Genomic DNA, 21,039 nt, shown 5'->3' with positions numbered 1-21,039 from the left:
TGGCTTGTTACTTCCTCTTAATAATAGCACTTCTAATTACATGTGTTCCAATTATGTCCTCGGCGTGCGAACTGTATCTAAGTTTCTCTAATAAACAATAAACAGTGACAATCTCATGTGACCTCCCAGGTAAGTATGGTCTTGTATATTATCTACCTGTAAAAAATATTAATAAATAATAATAAAAATTAAATGCGTACATTCTAATGCAGCAGCACGTTCATGAATCAAATGCATTGTACGTATAGTTTTGTATTATTGATCAACGAACCGGTGGATGCTATAAGTTGATAAAAACTTGATAATATTTTGACTGTCTATAGTTAGTATTAAGAAAGATCATTGTAGACATGTACTATATATTTGTAGAGCGCCTTTGAGGTGATTTTGCACAAAAATGGCGCTATACAATTCACAAAATATTATCATATAAATATATATACATGTATCCCATTATACTCGCATACTATAATAAAGTGTAAATTTTCTTGTAAAAATACCTTAGTGAACAATAAATAAATAACGAATTAACCGATAATTGTAATATTTTTTTCCAAAAGTAAGTATTTGTCTTTTCTTAAATTTGTTCATTTTTATAAAACATTATCTAGACGAAGAAACCATTGATTTTGAAACATGGCGATCCTTTTTGATTTAATAGTGGTGTATAAAAAGATATTTATTTTATTTAAATTAAAATTACGCCACAAAGTGAATTTGAAATTATTAAAGAAGTAATTATTAATGGATTTAGTAGAATTTGAATAATTCTTAAAATTTCTACGTTAATTTTCGGGTTCCGTGAAAGTCCTATTCAAGTTCTGTTATTATATCATTATAAGCAAGTTTCTTGACATAACTGAAATAATAACAAAACTTTAAAAGAACTTGAAAATTAACTTTGAAATTTGAAGAATTGTTCAAATTCTTTGAAACCTTAATGAAATATTTTGAAGGGCTTTTTTTGCTATTATTGATGAGCATTTATGATAACACAATATTTACCAATTTGAAATAAGAATATTTGCTCTGCTGAAGATTCAATTTGTAGGCAGTGTGGTTACTTAATCACTTAATCGATTTGTTTAATAGCTATTGTGCAACACCTTGTTTATCATTTCTGTAGTAGAATAATCAAAGGTGTACCTCGCGACTTAGAAATTGTAACATATATTTCTCTAAAACTTTATATAAGAAGATAGAGATAGGTAGATCTAAAACACAGTGGAACAGTAGATAAAATCATCAAATAAGTTCATGTTGTGATTTAAAAAATGACTCGGTTTGACCTGAACAATGCCTTAGCGTGCATCTCTTTTTCGCGTCTGCTTTTAATGTTAGGTTACAACATAATTAGGATATGCAATCCCGCAACCTCAAGGAGAAAACATACTTATATGAAATGTTGTTAATTTATTAAAAATCTGGTCAAATTATTCGTTTTCCTGGTAAAAATGGGACTGGAGGCCTATGACGAATGATTTGAGAAATTTCATAACAAAATATCAGTAAAGCACGAATATGTTACGACGGAATGTTATGTCGGAATACGTGTTCTTCAAAATAAGAATTGTTTTGCATCTCATCCATTACATTTATTCGGACAAGGGCATCTGTGTGAACACGTGTTCAGATATATTCTGAATGACTAATATTTTTCTGTCAAATTAATGGAATGGAATCTGGATAAAAAAAGCCGTACTACTTAATATTAAAGAATTGAAAAAAGAATTATTTTTTACCAAAAACATGCTTATTATATAGATGAGTGGACTTCAATCTTTGATAATAAAAATGAAACTTTAAAAAAAAAAATTATTATATATTACACACTTTACAAATATAAAGCAAAAAGTCCCGATAAACTGCTTTATAGCACTACAGGTTCTTTACACTATAAATCTTACTATGGTGAGTTTACAGTTACATTTTTAAAATTAAATGTATAAAAGAAAAAAATTCAATTTTTACATAAATATAGCAAAAGAAAATTATGAAAAATATAAATAATAATTTTATACATTTATGTCTTTAGAATAATGTATCATTGTAAGCTAATACAAATTAATTCTTTCAGTAAGCCAAATCTTCAGTAAGTTCACCAATTTTGGGCACTGTTTATAATTTCAGCAGGTAACATATTAAAACAACTGGTTATAATATAGTTTAATGTTCTTTGTCCATATTTATTTGTATGCTTAGGTATAATATGTCCTTCATTAAAGTTAAAACGTTACGTTACACATTATGATTGTGTTCTAGCCTGTTTATACATAAGGGGTTTGTGCTGAAATAAAATTTTGTACAACAGAATTGCTCTCACTGAAAGAATTTTGAAACTCTGATAGAAGTATGGAATATTTTGCCTTTCTTTGTATAATTTTTTTTCAGCTAATAATTAAAAAAATGAATTTTGCACGGATTGAACATGGTCGATATTAGTTTTACAAGAAAATTCCCAATCTGTTATTCCATACCTCATAACAGATTGGAACAAATAATTTTAGTTTATACAATCTGCTTACAATTGATCTTAGTCGTGCACAAACATTGTTTATTTGTATATCCCGCTTGAAAAAGCAATGAAAAATGAATAAAACTGAACTTGATCTTAGGAAAAAAAGATGGAGCCGCATCTCAAGCTCGGAAACTTCAAGACCTTTAATCGATTTTGAAGAAGGAGATGTCCCTTTTTGAGAAAAGGAATACCTGACTCGTGTCACTAAGCCCGTGGTATAAAGCGGAATTTCTTAATTCTATCCCACAATCCCGCGGGATTTAAAAATATATATTAAAAGGATTTTATGAAAGGAAAGACCCTTAACATAATATATATTTGATCGATATAATAATAGATATTTTGTTCAAAACGAACTAACTCTACACAGTTGTACAATTCTTACATATAAGAAATAACCACATGCAATACCACTCGTGGATTCAAAATGACATTCCGCTCATAAAGAGTATTGGATGAATAGTAAAGCGTGGTCTAGGGTCTAAATGCAGGCGCACAATAAACTTCATCCGATCGTTATCGCCCGGACCGAGTACGCAGTATAATCTGCTTCAGCGGGCCACCCGCGCCCGTTCCGCTTTATTGCGCCCTGGCATCGCTCATTGGAAACCAATAAAACCGGGGAAGAAAATCAAACGACCCCTGCAAAGAAGGATTCGAAACCATCAAATAAATGACTTAGGTAGATCCGCTATATTTCACCATCTGAAAGGGGTTCGGGATATCAATCAGGTTCATTATACCCAATTTAGCTAGATACCCTTTTAAATTTATTTGCCGTATTGTTTCCGTTCGGGCAGACCTCATTGATTATTTATTTCGTTTTTTGTAACGTTTCATTTTTCACATGGTGCAGATATTAAATATTCTGTTATTCCACAGTAATTACACAAGTACCTAACTATAGCCTCAGTAACACTTATTGCTTGCTAAAATAAAAAAAGAGTTTTTTTACTAAAATCTATTTAACTAAGTTCATTATCTGCGTATCGCGTTTTTAAGTACAAACAGCTTACATAAATAGATTGACTCTTGAAAGGTGAAAATTACAATGCAAACTACTTGCTGATGAAAACATAATACTCATCGCTGCTCGATATATTGAATTTCGGTGGCTTTAGTTTTCACACTGCAAATAGTCGTGTTATTTATACCAGCCATTTCATGTTTCTTATTTTTTAAATTTATGTGCATTATTTTTTTACAAGTTTTGCATTTATACTTTAATCCAAGCCTTCGGAGATTTGGCTAAACGATCAAAAAATAATTGTATTTGTTAATTATTATCATTTGTTATTTGATATCAAAAATAATGATATCTATTATGTATGAATAATGCACAGGTAGTACATATGTGCGTACTATGCGTAAGTGCATCAAACAGAGAAAAACAGCAACAAGTTTTAAAATTGCAGATAGCCTAAGAATTTTGTTTTGTCATATCTTTCGTCTATTTTCGAAAAATTTACCTAAAAAACACAAAAATGTACGTAGGTCAAGTCATCTTCATATCTAAATGTGCGCAGGGGTGGAACCTCGTACATACAAGGGACACCAGAAATCTAAATTCCATAAAAAGTATTATACATATTGCTTTTTAACGAAACGGGAATGCTTGTTGAAAACTTCAACTTAGAGATATTTTACTCTGATCGTTGATCAAAAATCTTGTATTTGTGGGGCAACATTTAGCTACCAGCTGCAAAGTTAAGTATGTCAAGTTGTAGTGAGTAGGTACTCTATCTCTATGCGTATGAGTTTGAAAACCCCTGCTACAATATGGTTTTGTACCAATACGCTATTTAAATATGGTATCTACATAAAAAACCCTTATATGTTTTGTACGGGACGTGTTTGCCTGCACAAGAAAAAACTGTAAAATATAAGCACCGGCACACATTTACCTTTGTCCTGTGTAATGATTCAAATAAAGCACTTGAGGTATTTCATTTGAACCATTACAGAGTTATTTAAAATATCATAAAAATGCAGGGAATATCGACTATTGTAATATGTTTGCCTCAATGAATGCGTCTTGAGAAAGACGATATATTCGAAATTTGTAATTTGCTTTTGAAAAGAACGCTTTTATAAAAGCGGTTGGTTTTTATTGCGGGTGCAACTTCTTGTATCCCTCCAGGCTCAGTCAGTAACGGCTCTGTGACATCGGGGCCAGTGAGCAGGACCGCACGCTGGAGGGAAGGCTCTCCGGGACTGGCTGGCAGGCGGGCTGGCAGGCGGGCTGGCTCAGTCGGCAACGTTCAGTCCCCTCGATCCAGGGAATATCGACTATTGTAATATGTTTGCCTCAATGAATGCGTCTTGAGAAAGACGATATATTCGACATTTGTAATTTGCATATTGAAAAGAACGCTTTTATAAAAGCGGTTGGTTTTTATTGCGGGTGCAACTTCTTGTATCCTTCCAGGCTCAGTCGGTAACGGCTCTGCGGGGCGCTGGCTGGTTCAGTAGGCAGTGGCAGATCCCCTCTCCGAGGCTGGCTGTTGGGAAGGCTCAGTGAAGCCCGAGGCAGAGGCGCCGCGACGTCGGGGCGTCGTTGGCTTGTCGGTGAGCAGCGAGCTCAGCAGCAGGCAGTTGCAGTAGACAGCGGAAGTGGAGCGGGGGGGGGAACCGGGTTGAAATCAAACGCAGCGTGTTGGTCTCAGGTAGCGAAGCGGGTCAGGCAGAGCGGACAGCGGTAGGTGTTGCTCGGTCCAGGGCTTATGGCGGAATGGGGAGGGACCGGTTTTTGCGGCGCTTTTATAAGATTCTATAGGACCGCGCCTCCGACCCTTGATTGTATTATGAAATTCCCGTAACGAGCTTGCTTTTTTCTTGCTATGAAGCTCGCCACGTTTGTAGGATAAAATCTGTTTATCTCAGAAATATAGGAATATTTTATAATATTAGACCTTATCTGCCTCTGTCGCCCTGCCAAAACCACATCGTCGCAATATTGTTTATTTAGTTATAATAAGACATATTCTACAAGATAAGTGGTCAAATCTCTGTAACATTTTCAGAGTTTCGCTGATTACATAATTATCTTACGTGTAACATATTTTATTTCTATTCGAGCTTATTTAATTAACATATAAGTATCTTTGTATATAATTATTTAGTTAACATTGTTTCCTATTATTACAGGAAGGGCTTGCAAATTTGTATTTTTTTTACAAATTTCTTGGATACACGTGGGCCGTTCAAGCAGGTTTTGTGCTTAGCCAATCAGCGGCTGCCTAGCCAGAGTAAGATGGTTGCTTGAGTTGAAGCGAGACAACTGCCTTTTAGGTCCGAGCGATAAAATTTACCGTTAAACGGCAGGGCAGGTTTTTAAACATGAGTTACCTATATGTAAGGCAGGTTTATCAACATTAGTTTTATGGAAGGTTTTACATAGTTTTCGACAGTGGTAAATATGATGGCATTTTGTTGTGTTTTTTATAATTGATGTACATTTTATATTGATGATGCTGATGACGTTCGATACATGTTTATTGAAACCTATTACTGGAAAAAAGCTTATAAAATAATAAAGAAATAAAGTATCCGTGTCGTAAACATAACAATTTATTACTGACACTAAATATTTTAAAAAGTACATATCCGATAAAAATTCATGTTTGAAAAGTGAAGTTATTACAATCCTTTGTTGATTCGACGACGCGCGTGATTAAAAACGTCGTTAATCTGCCCGTCCGTTAACCTTATGCAGGAAAAAAAGTGCACAAATATTGTATCACTACATTTCAAAATGTTCAAAAAACACCTATCGACAAATTTAAAAATACAAGACAGTAATTGCAGTATTGTGTTTTGGCGTAAAGGATTCGACGTGGCTTAGTGTTCTAGGATTAAGAGTGTTCTCCTTCATTGATTAAAGCTGTAAATCACAAAGGGATATTTCACAGAATTTGAACAATTTTTCAAATTTAGAAGTTAAAGTTCTGTGAAAGTTCTATTCAAGTTACGTTATTAATTCAGTTCTGTGAAGCAGCTGGCCTATAATTGTACAAAACATATAATTATGTTTAAAACAGAACTTGAATAGAACTTTCACAGAACTTGAAAATTAAATTTGAATTTTGATGAATTTTTCCAATTCTGTGAAAGAACTTGAGACGCTATAGTGATAAACTTAAAAATTATACGAATTAAATATTTTTAGAATGTCTAACACAATCCCTACACTCCTTCAGAACATAAGAAATGCGATGTGGGCATGTTTCGTGTTACAAAAGTCTGACCATTCTTCGCTTAAATTTCGAATACAGAAATTGTTTTCATCATCACTATGAAATTTTAATTTTGTCCAAATATAACCGCAATATACGATGCCGGGCAGAATAAGAGAGATAATCAAACGGTACAAAGTCAGTGACGACTAAGTTCCCATTCAAATCTACATGGAAGGCATTTCCAGTATATTTTATCTAGTCAGTGCCTAAACCCGATTGCCAACTTTATTTCATATAGACATGTCATTCCACTTGACGACTTATGGTCAGGCCTTTACGGTGATGGTTTGTAGACGGCGCGCGATGAGTTTAGGTGCTCCGTAAGCCGCGGTAATAAATCCTCCCCGCCATATTCACGAGAGCAGTTGTAAAAACGCAGCGGAGCGACGTTAACCCTACTTCCCTCCTTTTATTTTTAATTGCACCGCACTTTTACGAGACGTCGTTGCCGGCTAGGTCACTTTGCGCCGTATCTACGTCCACAGTTCTTACATACAGCTAGTCAAGAGGGTCTGGAAATTTAAAAAATAAGAACTGAAATTTTTCATTACAATGACAGCACCGAGTAATACTTATTTTAGAACAAATTACGGTAGATTCAAATCAGAAAGGTAAACAAATATTGACATGAAATATGGTAAAGGTAACTTAATTTTTTTTATCATTTTTTAATTACTCAAGGAGTGCATTTCTTTTAGAGATTTTATTTTCATTTAAGCGCTTATTTGATATTAATTTTTTTTTAAAGAAAGACAAATATTCCCGGGTTACGAATAATCTGACAATATTTTAAAATCTTCTACTACCACCACAGCAAACGTAAAATGTTGCTTGTGTTGTGATGAAGGACTTAGCCAGTCGAGGAATTCAACACACTACGCCTGGGTGGGACCCAAGCGCGATGTCAACTCGCCCACCGACCGGTCATATATTTAAATAATACAAAATAAACTGTTAAAAATTAATAATTTTGAATATTTGATGTTCTAAAAATACGCGATATTATTATCTCCCTTTAAGAAGTATGTAGAACTAATTTAGAAACACCGTTCGATGTTTAAGTGAAAAAAATTCTATTGGACAGTTACATTATTTTCCCCTTAACCGTCTCAGTGTTGTCAATAGTGTTTCCAACTATTTATTTATACACTTTATTGACAGACTGTACCTACGTTCTCAGTTCTTACGTATGTATGATATACGGATCGTAAACGCGATGCTAAAATTGAGCTTTCAGAATTTATTTGAGATTTTTACTATAAAGTGGAGTAAACTTACTGAAAAAAAGTACTATTAAATGATAGTTATAATTGTAAGTCATTTTCGGCTTAGTACTACATAAGTTATTAGCTAATCTTTTCATATTTTTCCTTCTGGCGATTAGTTTGATTCCATACGAACTTGTGTTAAAAATTAAATTGGAAGAAAAAAAAGAAATCTTGGTTATATTATTATGTACGGATAGTGATACTATTTGTGACGTATTTTGTACGTAGGTACTTGTTAGTCTCTATGTTCTAATATAGTATCATATAGTTAAAAATATCTGAAAAATTCTTACGATAGCTGCTCGCCAAAGGTCTTGAGAATGAGAGCACGCAATTTTGCAGCGCCCGCAAGCTTGTGAAAAGTTTTGTAATATCAAAAAGTGTGCAGTTTTGCGGCAATCTTCATGAACTCTACGAAAGACAACAAGCTCAACCTCTTTTGCCACTGTATTCTTAACCAAAGTTTATATTTTAGCTACTACAACAGAACTAATTTTTTTTTAAATAAAATACTCATGAAAAATCTAAAAACATTCAAACCCATAAAAGATTGCGCTGTTTTATTTATTTATTTATATATGTATTTTTGGTATATACAATATACCAAAAATACAACCAATTACAGATTGCCTCATCGTTTTAAAAACTAAATAGAATTATATAATTATATAACTTGACGGCCGGCATAGTCCAGTGGTAACGCATTGGACTGCCATTCCGAAGGTCGCGGGTTCGAACCCGGCGTGCGCAAATAAATTTTATTTGATTGATTTGTGTTATTTCACAATTAATTAATTAAAATAATATATAGTATATTTGCGGCACGTTCCAGAGTGGAAGATACTACCAGTATCGCCCTGGTGTAAGACCACCATTCAGAATTGAAACGTTGCTCCAAATGGCTTTAGCCGTGTTTAGTGACTAGATCTGAATAGCCAGGTACTTCCCCACCTTCCTCTTTCCCTTCCCCACTTACCTTCAGCCTCACAACATCCCCCAATTGGGGATGCCATAGTCTCACTGGCTCCAGACGGGAGCAGTTGGGACTCTTGTGAGGTATTCACTATAAAAAAAAATATATAAAAAACAAATTTAAAAACCATCATATATGAGAACACACGATGTATATAAAACAAATTTAATATAAACAACAACAGAAAAGTTGCTCACGACATGTCAGAAAAACACTTTTTATGGGATTTTTTCATATTTATTCAGCTCGCAATTGAAAATATTCACGTTTGATACCGTAGAATTGTAATTAATATATGGTCTGTTCAAGCAAGGTTTTTTGTACAGTTTATTTTGCACTGATCTATTTGGAAGAGCGTAATGGAGCTCAGGTACATTAAAGTCTTTTGTTTAGTATTTTCATGGCTGTGTCAGTCAAACTTTATGCGAATGATTAAAAATGATATAATAGATTTATAACATTTCCGCGAAGTTTATCGTTTAAATAAAATCGTTCAACAGAACGGCACGCGGCGCTATTATGTTAACATCGCAATAACAGGTAAATTAAACGTCAGTTTACAATAATTTATGTCCCCTGAGCACTAGCAGTAGCTGCGCGATCCCAAATGGACTAGACTTTCATTGCAGCAGAGCGAACAAAAAACCTTTAATGACCTCCCCGTTGCATTGAATTGGATTGTATTAAACCATTAACTGTCAATACTGATTTATACTGATGCATGATTTTTCTATTTACCGATAACTTTTAGAAGGTAGATTGAATTTTCTTCAAATTGAAATTGATGTTGAAAATAACACGTTTTTCGATTTGTTAAAATTGTTACTTTTACACAGTTTCAGCTAAAATAATTAAATAATGTGGTGCATGCAAATATTCTAATTTGCACAAAATTTCTTCACACCATTTCTCATTAGTCAAATTAGAATTTTTTTCTAGTTAAAAATAACGCCCTTATACTCTATCAATCTGTATAACTGCTTGCCACCCAATCTGAAACAACCTCCTTACACAAACAGAAAAAACACAACACAGAATGGATAAGAACTAAAGGCACGTTTTTTTTTTCAAAATATAGTTAATCTAAATCAAGCATTTTAATTTTAATGTTGATTATGTTTTTTGTTCTACTTAATAGATGATTTTTTATGATTTTATTAGTAATTTTTAACCAAATAATGATTATAGATTACCATCTACTTCTGTAATGTTTTATTCTATTCGTCTTTTTTATTTATTTAGGCAAACCAACAGGTTTTTTATAGCTTTAAATAATAAATTTATAAACAACTTAACTGTATCTTTAAGTATACTTTAAGCAGTTTCCTTTTATTTCCACGGAACTATGTAATATGTAAAATTATGATGTAACAACTATTAACCGATTATGTATCATTACTGCCATCATGGATAAAGTATCCTCCTTGAGTACCTCAAGTACTATGAAGTATTTATACTGATGACGGCCTAATAACACTTTCCCAATTCATGCGAACACCTCAGCACAGGTTCTCGTAGTGAGGTGTTCACAAAACTTATTTAAACTTTATATTAAAAAAAAGAATAGAAATAAATAAAATAATATATTAGTTTAATGGTAAATATGATATTGTCTTTGCGTCCAATTCTGCTTGCTATAATCAAGCTTTTTACTGTTGGCGTCAAAAAAAATGATGAAGAATATGAAATTATCAACCGAAACATAATACAGAAAGACCCGGAATATAAAAAATGACGGTTAGTAAAGGGGCAAAACTATTATTATCCGCTATTTTTATCGATCTCATATTTAAATTTAAGAGTTATAAAAATTAGCCTTAATAATTAAATAAGTTGATTTCTGGACTAAGGGAGGTTCAACAGCTAACATATGCTAACTTACAGATAAACAACAAATGTTTAGTACATAATTATATATATATTTTTAATCTACACCTAAAATTCCCACCACACTTAAAATAATAATTCTTACACACATATTATTACACATTATAGAAATTGCAAAACAAAATAAGATTCTTATCTAACTTATTTCCATTTTCGTAAACGTGAAAGTAATTTCCACAATGTTATGAATTTAATGTTATGTAAAAAGTAATTTTTCCAATGTTATGAATTTATAGTTACGTATTTGTCTTACATTACTACATATGTAAACCTATCAATTTTACTGTGTTGAAATGGGAAACCTTCTTAGTAGGACAATCAAATCTTCATCATTCTGTAATTGTATTTTTTGGTATCTAATAAATCAATAAATAAAATCAACAAATTAATGCTGCTATCTTTTTGTAAGATTGAAAACTTCTAGCCGAATATAATCAAAACTGGATAGTGTCTTGGATACCTCTAAGATTTGTATTCATATCAGACATTTGATATCCCTCCTACGTAAACTGTCGTAACCTATGATGTTGGCAGTTTTGAGGTTTTTATTTTTATATAATACATATTTTAAGAAAGGAGTTATACATAAACAGTTTTTTCACAATTTTAGTCATCTCAACTCAATAATCTAATAGTATTGTATAGTTAACACTCTCGTAATTAATTTTACAATAGTTTACGTGGGTTGGATTTGCAAAAGACACAGGGTATGTGTCAGTTAAGACCGGCTGCGTAAGCGAGCGCAAGTGTATCGCGGGTGTTCATTTATGCTTTAAAAACGTTCAACTTGATTCTGTTTTACGATAGCAGGGAGAACTTACAAATGAAAAAGGAATGATGCTACCTAGAGTATAAAACAATTCCGATTAGGTCGCGGAAATGAATCAGTTCATATGGCGCCGTTAACGTTACGAAGAATTTAATTTACAAGATGACAGTAATAATCGCACAAAATGCGAGATTGCATTTTTAATATAAAACAATAATACAAAACATTCATATTTTTTACTATTTGACAACGTAAAATATAGTAAAATCATTTACAATAGTTTACGTAGTTTGTTTAAATCTAATAATTATCGTGCGTTACTGTTACGATATTTTACTTTTGAAAATGGAACTTAAAAATATTAATATTTAAACTGTTCTATTTAACAGTCGGGATTTTGAAGGTACGATAGTTAACGTAGAAGGGGTCGATCTGTTGACTGGTGTACAAGTCTAGGAAAAATTAAATAAAAAAATTATCTAGGATAACCCATTAAAAAAATTTGAAACTTATAAACCTAATTATAATATTTATTCATTGAAGAAGTTAACATTAATAAACCTCAATCAAACAGAAAACAAAAAATCCCAACTTATACATTCAACTATGAACAGTAAACCGGTTTTCAAAAAAATATCACACTCATAAACCTTTTTGCAAATACTCTTTATCGATTGGTTTGTTTTGTGTTACGGCGTTGCCTACCTACAAACCAACAGAATAGATAATAAACCCAAAAAAATTGGTGATTGTACATTTTTTTTCTCCTATAATTTGGTTAACTCGGTATGCACGCGTTTCTGCGTACGTGAGCTTCATAAATCATACAAATAATTACGCAGCCCGCCCTTAATTTAGCTAAGGATCATGGACCAGATTCATAGGGAACAAAAAATGCTCTAACCTTTTGGCCACCGATGGTCTCCCCACTTTGCCATGTCCAGCCTGTCACGGGATGTTTTAGTTTTTGCCCGCTCCAAGAGTGTTGGTTTTTCCCCGTCTCGGTGGTCAACTGGGCTCAAGTGATTGATGATTTTATTTTTAAAGCACATTTGGCACCAGCCTCCGCAGCGTTCACAGTGACAGTTGTTGATTTCGGTGGTATGCTGGACGCTTTATCAAATTTAGGCCAATTAGAAGCCTTAATACGAGAATATTCTTAGAAAAAATTAATGTTATTGTTTTGATTGTGGGTTAAAGAAGATTAAAGTTAAAATAACTACAACATTCTATAGAAATACCAATAAGAGTCATGATTTCTGAGTGTAAGATAGCAATAGATTGCCCTGGTGATAGGCCGCAATTCCACTGACTTCGGTCAGTTGCATCTCTTACTGATATAATATGAAAACCTTAGGGAAATTAAATGCTCTAAGAATTAATGAATTAACCAGCTGAAGCCTCCGGTGTTGGCCGAGATTTTTTATAAATTTCATGTAGATAATGACCTTTGTCTCGTTTTGAAGGTCAAGTATGCAAAATTTCATCAGTATAGCAATAAATCAGAAGATTTGTATAAATTTCAAAGAGTGACAAAAGCGGCCGTCCTCCACAGACATTCTTCCATAAGCATAAGCCTTTATATATTTATTGATTTCCTTAGAGAGGCCATTATTTGCAAATGAAGAGTTTGTTACCGGAAATTGTTGGGGTACCAGATTTGAATACCCAGGTACTTCCTAATCTCTCCTACCCCCTTTTCTTTTCTTTTCCTGTTCTGAGAAAATTTCACCAATTGGTCCTGCAATAGTCCTTGCCATTCTAAATAATGATAGTTTATGTAGATATATAGATATTTTTTTGTCTCAGATCATTCCAAAATTTATGTTCCGAAATTCGATAAAAATGGCTCCTGTGTTTCTAAAACAGTAAAAGGAGGCCGTTTTAAATTAATTTGTAAGTCTTCTGAACTCATTTGCTTTTTATCCTACTGAAAAAAGAAAGGGATATATCTTATTGCTATGAAAGTCACTCGCTAAAAATTCCTAGTTTTAACAGAATCTCGTTGGTTGGGAAGACAAAATCGACAGACATCTGAAACGCAAACATTTCCTAAAGTTGGGACTTTTGCCGCCAGGCGTGACCAGAAACCTAATGTACATTTTTTCGGATCATCTCCCCAATCCGGACTACTAAGCCATGTTCCGAACCCTTTCCCTTCATTATCGTCTTTCTATATTAAACTGTTACAATGAAAGAAAGTATTCCCTTGAATGGGCGGAATAAGAATGGATTTACTGGAATTTCTCTTATCTGCGATGTTCGAATGTTGTAGAACTTTTCAAATGTCTGTTTCTGAAAAAAACTTTTTGTTTTACTATTTTAGTTCCAGAAAAAATATCTAGCATCACAAGAAAAGGGTCTGTAAAAAAAGCAAGATTCTACAAAAATAAATCAGATAAAAAGCAAAGAATTCTTGTTTTTGCTTCTGGCTTATCTAAAACTTATCAAATGAAATTTATTTGTTGTTGAATTGTTACATTTTTTCTTTGTTGAACATTCATCGTGTTCTTTGTTTCAAGATGTTAAATGCCTTAAAATGATTAAAAATTCCGTGTTGTGAGCTGATACTGGAGCTAAAGGGGCTGAAATTCTCTCCGTTTTCCACAATACCCATCAAATAATGCAGTTAACATTATTAGCCATTAAGAGTACCCTGGCACAAGCGGCGCTACAGATAGCCGCGCTCGTTTGATACTATCAGCAAGAAAAGCGTTTAACTTTTTTACAGGCTCCAGAAAAGTGGAGCAAAGAAATTCGGCCGTTACACTTTACGCTAAAATGGAGGAGTTAATCCATAAACAGCGCCAACTAATGCTGAGCAGGGCTAATAAAGTAGTCATCTAACGGGTTGCGCAGAGGCGCTCTGAAACAGACGCGGGTTGGGAATTATATTCTGCCCAAAAAATTGAAGAATCATGCCATTCGTTCTTACGATGTCGTCCATCATTTTATTATTTGGAGCATCTTACAGTAACTCATAAATACCGTTGGAAGCACCATTTATTTTTAAATATCGGTGAATATAGATTTTCTTGGCTAATTTTCAATAGCACAATCAGCGATAAAAAGAAACAATATCAGGGTAGTAATTTTTAAAATATTATGTTGCATATTTAGTAAACCGATCATGTTACATGTTTTTACTTGATTAGCTTTTTCAACAATGTAAATTAGGATATACTTAAAAAGTAGTGAATTCTACATGAAACCTATATGTTATATACAGGGTTTTCCAATAAGAGGTGTTATTTTGATATTCAATCGTAAAAGATCAACGGTTTCGTTGCTTGTGTGGCACTTAGTACCTTTTTTTTGAAACGAAACGTTGTAAAAATCATCTCTCGATAGCGATCCATTCACCGTTACTGTTTCTCCAGCCTCATTTCCGAAAAAGTAAGGTCTAATGACTCCGCCGGACCATAAACCGATCCAAACAGTCACACGTTGAGGATAAAGAGGTTTTTCAACAGTAACTCTTAGGTTTTCTGAGCCCCAGATGCGACAATTTTGCTTGTTGACGAGGCCACCGAGGTGGAAATGGGCCTCATCACTCAAGATGATTTGCATTTGATTCACTCAAGTGAATTTTAATAATTTCAATGCGTTGTTGAAGCGGGTATCGTTCCATTTTTATTAATGACGTAGTTTCTACTTGTCAAATGTTAAAAAATGACAGCTTCAAAAGTAACATCTACCGAAATAGCGGGCTATTCAAAATAACACCTCTTATTTTATTTTATTTTTTTTTATAGTGAATACCTCACAAGAGTCCCAACTGCTCCCGTCTGGAGCCAGTGAGACTATGGCATCCCCAATTGGGGGATGTTGTGAGGCTGAAGGTAAGTGGGGAAGGGAAAGAGGAAGGTGGGGAAGTACCTGGCTATTCAGATCTAGTCACTAAACACGGCTAAAGCCATTTGGAGCAACGTTTCAATTCTGAATGGTGGTCTTACACCAGGGCGATACTGGTAGTATCTTCCACTCTGGATTATTGGAAAACCATGTATAAGTGTTCTATACGCACTTACTTACACAACTAACTTACCAATGCTAATGCGCCTGTACAGCACACTATGTTCATTAACCGCCTTGCGGGAGATGTGGATGTTTTCAATGTTTCCAACCAAGTTTAAAGAGGACTATCCTTACTTTTAACCACAATGCACCTAAAAGTTATATTTGTATTGCTATTTTTAACTTAAACTTGTAAATTATGTTATTTTTGTGATTTTTATAGAATTTGCAACATTTTGGAAATATCGTGACTTTATATTTTGATTCATTATGGAAATTCTATAATTAAATGGACGATAAATTAAATTAACTTAAATTAAAAACCTGTGTTTTTATTTTATTTTTTACATATATTTGTTAACATACAATTGTTGGGTTTTGTAATAAAATGTCTATGTTTTGGGTTAGTTTGAAGAAATAAGATGTAACCTATAAGCTATACCCTTTTTACTCTGTATGTGCAATAAATACATATTTTTTTATTGGAGTCGAGTTCAGACTGGAGGGGAGAAAATTTCAGATAAGACTTGATGGAAGAGAGGATATTTGTTTAGAGAGGGACAACCAAAAAAAATATGTAAACCAAAGTTCATACTTCTAGATCAAAGAAAGCATATTCGTCAAAATGAATTTTCAATAATTTTAATTTCTCGTACTCGGCCCACGAAGGAAAATCTGAGACAGCCGGGCCAGTCCGCTCCTGCTTTTCAACTATCGTGAAAGAAAGAAACTACTAGCAAGCTACAAGCCAACTAATAAACGTGTTTTAAAGTAAGTAGAGTTGTTTTAGAAGCACTCCAATATAACATGTTAATTTAGAGGGAAAATCGACTCTAGGAAGTAAATTGAGGCAAAGTTAGTAAGATTGTTCTTATGACTTCAGTTGAAAGAATCGAACCTGAGATTTGTAAACGTTTGCGTCGTTTTTTACGGATTGTTTTTTTAACTAGTTTGAATGATATGTCGGCTTAAGTTTTTCGTCACTCATATGATATTGGCCTATTAAGACCCACGTTAAATACAACCATTTCAAGAAATTCTCAACATGGTATTCCCTAAGTCGACAAACGGCATCTTGTAATGGGTAAATATTTAATTATTAATCTGCTGCTTTCTGGATTTCATCGTTTTGACATATTATGAAGCAGTGTGTTTTGAAGAATTGTATATGTAGTTTTATCGGTAAATAGCTCTTATACTTTATTTTCTATATGTTAAGGAGGCCTTTAAAAATAAAGTAAATAAATGTCTTGCGATAAAAAATTAACATGATAGCTTAGTAGTTAGAGTCAATTTAAGGTCATTTTAAAGTTAATAACGTATTTTAAGTTTTTACCCTATGGATTAATGCCTGATTGTATTCCCTCCTATATATAACCCCACTTCAAAAAGGAGAGGGATTAATCTAAATCGGTCAAAACTGTGAATTTAATTCAGTTACATACATTTTTTGTTAAATACCACCTTTAAAGAACATGATGGAATCGTCCATCCAATCGATGTCATATTCATCATTTCAACTAACACAAGTGTTCGACGTATAGGTACTATTGCAATGGGGATGTAGCCAGCCTCGATGGCAGCACACTTGATTGGCTATTTTAAAAAGGGACTCCGCAAAAGGAGGGGTGAGGGGTCAACTTCCTCTCCCATCCCCAACCATCACCTCATCCCTCCAACACCCTTTCCGCTCGGCCTTCACGGTCATCTGCACCCTCTCATCCCATGGACCGCGGTCATCTCGAGCGCGGTCGTTAAACATCACTTGATACATTCCTCTCTGACCACTCTTGTTTCCAATCTGAAGAGGAAGAGTCCTTTCCTTTCTGTATTATTTCCGTCTTCGCATAGCATACAACTTAAAGCTCTTGAAATGTCAGTTATTTTTAATTTTGGGATTCTTTTATGTGGTATTATAAAATATATCTTTAATAATGTATTATATTATATTTAAAGATCTTCCTTTAAATATAATGTAATAAACTTGGACACCTTTTTTAAGTGCACACTAACTTTGCTTAAGAAATCCGTTTTTATTCAGGACAAGATTTTAAACTACAACGAGATGAATACAAAACTTCAGTTAATTTCAGAAACTGATAAAGCTCCGGTAAACAAAATATGTTAGTAAAGTAGAAGATTTAGGAAAGATTAGGTGGAACGAAGTGCGTTTTATTTTGTAAATAATGTCGCACCGCGGAGTGTTGTTGCTGAGTTTTCACAAAGAGAAATATCTACAAAAACTTTTTTTTTCGTGAAGTGAATAATCACTCGGGGTGAATATTTTATCATAATCTTTCAACTGTAAAAACGGGTTGTTTCGGAGAATTTGGACAATTCTTCAAATTTCAAATTTAATTTTCAAATTCTGTGAAAGATTTTTTCAAGTTCTGTTATTATTTCAGTTCTGTCAAGCAACTAGCCTATAAAGATGTAATAACAAAACTTGAATACGACTTTCACAAAACCCGTAAATGAAGTTGAAATTTGCAGAATTTTTCAAGAATGGTTATTTCTAATAATTAAGTTTTTTTAATAAAGCTGGGGGCCTACTAAGATGCATTGAAAAGATGATAATGGATATTTTACAATATTTACCTATCTAGTTATTTCACTTTTTATATATTTTATATTTCATTACACATAAAACAGGTAAATATATAATTTTTTTATAATCTGAATAAGTCATTTTGTAGACACCTACACCTTTAGCTATCTATCTTATATATATATAAATTAATACAAATTTTAATGTTCGTTTCTTCAAAATCTTAAATCTTGTTCTTCACCGATTGTTTTGAAATTTTGACACAACGATTCATTCAAATACTCGTATGTTTAAATATATAATAGTAGATCACCTTCGACAGGTAATATCTTGCGTTTTTGAAAAACCACGTCATGTAAATAAAAACAAGCTTTTTTTTAAAAAAAGCAGTGCTGTCTGCTGGACGTAAAAATAACTCGTGCTTTTTTTCTCTATCTGCACAGATGACTGAGCCACAACAACGCGCATTGGGGTACAGCTAGTATAGAATTTAAAAAAAACTGTTTGGGCTAGATATATCTCTTTCTGAAAACGCTCCTCAATTGTGGAAAAACTATTATTGTTGAAATGATATTTGTGTAGGGGTCTACTTTATTAGTTATTAATTCACTTTGTATTGTGGGAAAACAACTAAAAAGTTTTCGTTTACAATGAACTTTCAAACTAGGATTATCGGTGACATTTAAGTTTCAAGTTGTTTTTAAAAAAGCCTTCATTGGAGTTGCTAGTAACCCCTGGCCATTCCTCGCGCACACTGTCCACTGAACGCTCCAGTTCCTGCAGGTTCAGCCTACACTTCCCTTCCACCCTTCTCCTTGCCCCTCTTCTACCGGCCTCACCCGAACTAGGCTGCAGAAGAATAAAACAGCCTCGGGGCTTATCAGAAACTTTCCTTGCTGCGGTCCCTGGGACCCAGGCACTAAACACTAAAGGTATGGCGGGTCATACGAAAGGTGAAACAGGTAAAACTGAAGGTTTTAAAACCAGGATTTTTACTACCATCATTTATGAAAATGTTTTTTCCATTGATTTTTGTCATTAATTATACGAGTTATTGTGTTTTTTTACTATTTATTTTGAACCTGTTAATCGTAACGTATGGAATAAAAAATCAATGCCACATTATGTGAAAAAATTTCCGGAATCAGAACAAATGTTGTAAGACCGTACTATTTAAACAGTATGATTTTATAAATATAAATAAAATCATATATTTTTATCCGAGACTCAACTTTGTTTCCATTTAAAAAAAATAAAAAATAATATTATATAATCATATTCAACAATATTATTTACTATTATATTCTTCTTCAATAATATATTTATATTCCAATTCCTCGAAAAAGATATTTCTTAGTTTAATTGAATTTTCTTTAACGTTTTATGAAGATATGTTTATCATCCTTAAAAAAAAAAACTAGAATACGTTCTTCTTATAAAGAACTAGAATACGTTCTTCTTATAAAGAACTAGAATACGTTCTTCTTATAAAGAACTAGAATACGTTCTTCTTATAAAGAACTAGAATACGTTCTTCTTATAAAGAACTAGAATACGTTCTTCTTATAATGAACTAGAATACGTTCTTCTTATAAAGAACTAGAATACGTTCTTCTTATAAAGAACTAGAATACGTTCTTCTTATAAAGAACTAGAATACGTTCTTCTTATAAAGAACTAGAATACGTTCTTCTTATAAAGAACTAGAATACGTTCTTCTTATAAAGAACTAGAATATGTTCTTGGCACTTAACATTAATATGACTCATTAGATTTCTGTCGTTAAAAATTCCCACTCAAATAACAACATATCTACTTATGAAAACAAATATTCATATCTTTCAATCTATTACATATTTGTTTTGCCTGAGCTATACAAATATGATATGATATGATATGATCGCACAAAAATAAATGGAAGTTTAAATAAAAGCATTTTGATTCTTGAATCATCTATGATTTGAAAACAAAAGTATCATTAAAATATCTGTGTGTACATATATATTCGTAATTTCAAGCAGGATTAAACAAACATATTACGAGTTTCCAAATTACTACTGCATGCTTGCCTTTTTTTTCAATTAACGTTATTGGAGTCCAATCATTGTGTGTAGAAACATGTGTTATAAACTGCCGTTCAAATATTGTAAATGCAACTCCATGAATTTGACATGAACAACAGAATGAACGCAACGGAAACCACAATGTAGGCAAATAGTAAGAGCAATACATGCTAGCAAATGTGAGAGAATATGGCAATAACGGCCATAGAAGCAAGTTAGTAAGTGCTTCTAACAAGAATATTATAATTCGACTTGGAGTGAAACCATCCCCTCTTCAGAAAGTTTTTTTGAACCCTTATTTCAGAATGATTGTTTAACGCTTTTTTGATGTGGTGTCTCCATTTTGCTGGCTCGATGATGACCAGTTGAATTATTTGTATCCAGAACACAGCCCGCAATCATGTGTAAGGCGTGGTCGGGTACACCCATTATTCATTCTGAATACTGACTACTATTCACGTATTGCGTGTGTCTTCCGACGGAATGGGTTCATATTGTACCGTTTTCTATTTAAAAGCTCCACCCGTTGCTGCAACCGGTTTCGATACATAACTCCTCATAAATGTATGTAAATGGCTCGCTTTATTGGTTCTGTTTTGCTATTAGTTACTGGCATTATATGGGTACGGCTTAGTTACTGACTTGGGTACTTTTGTACAAGTTGTGGTATGTTTATGGAATGGTAATGTACTCGTATTGCAATAAACGCACGAATATCGTGAATATATAGTAAAATGGAAAGCCACAGTTATTCTTAT

This window comes from Hesperophylax consimilis, chromosome 9 (genome assembly GCF_061612785.1).
Source record: "Hesperophylax consimilis isolate HC1 chromosome 9, BYU_Hcon_1.0, whole genome shotgun sequence".
Classification (NCBI taxonomy): domain Eukaryota; kingdom Metazoa; phylum Arthropoda; class Insecta; order Trichoptera; family Limnephilidae; genus Hesperophylax; species Hesperophylax consimilis.
This window is presented reverse-complemented; position numbering follows the sequence as displayed.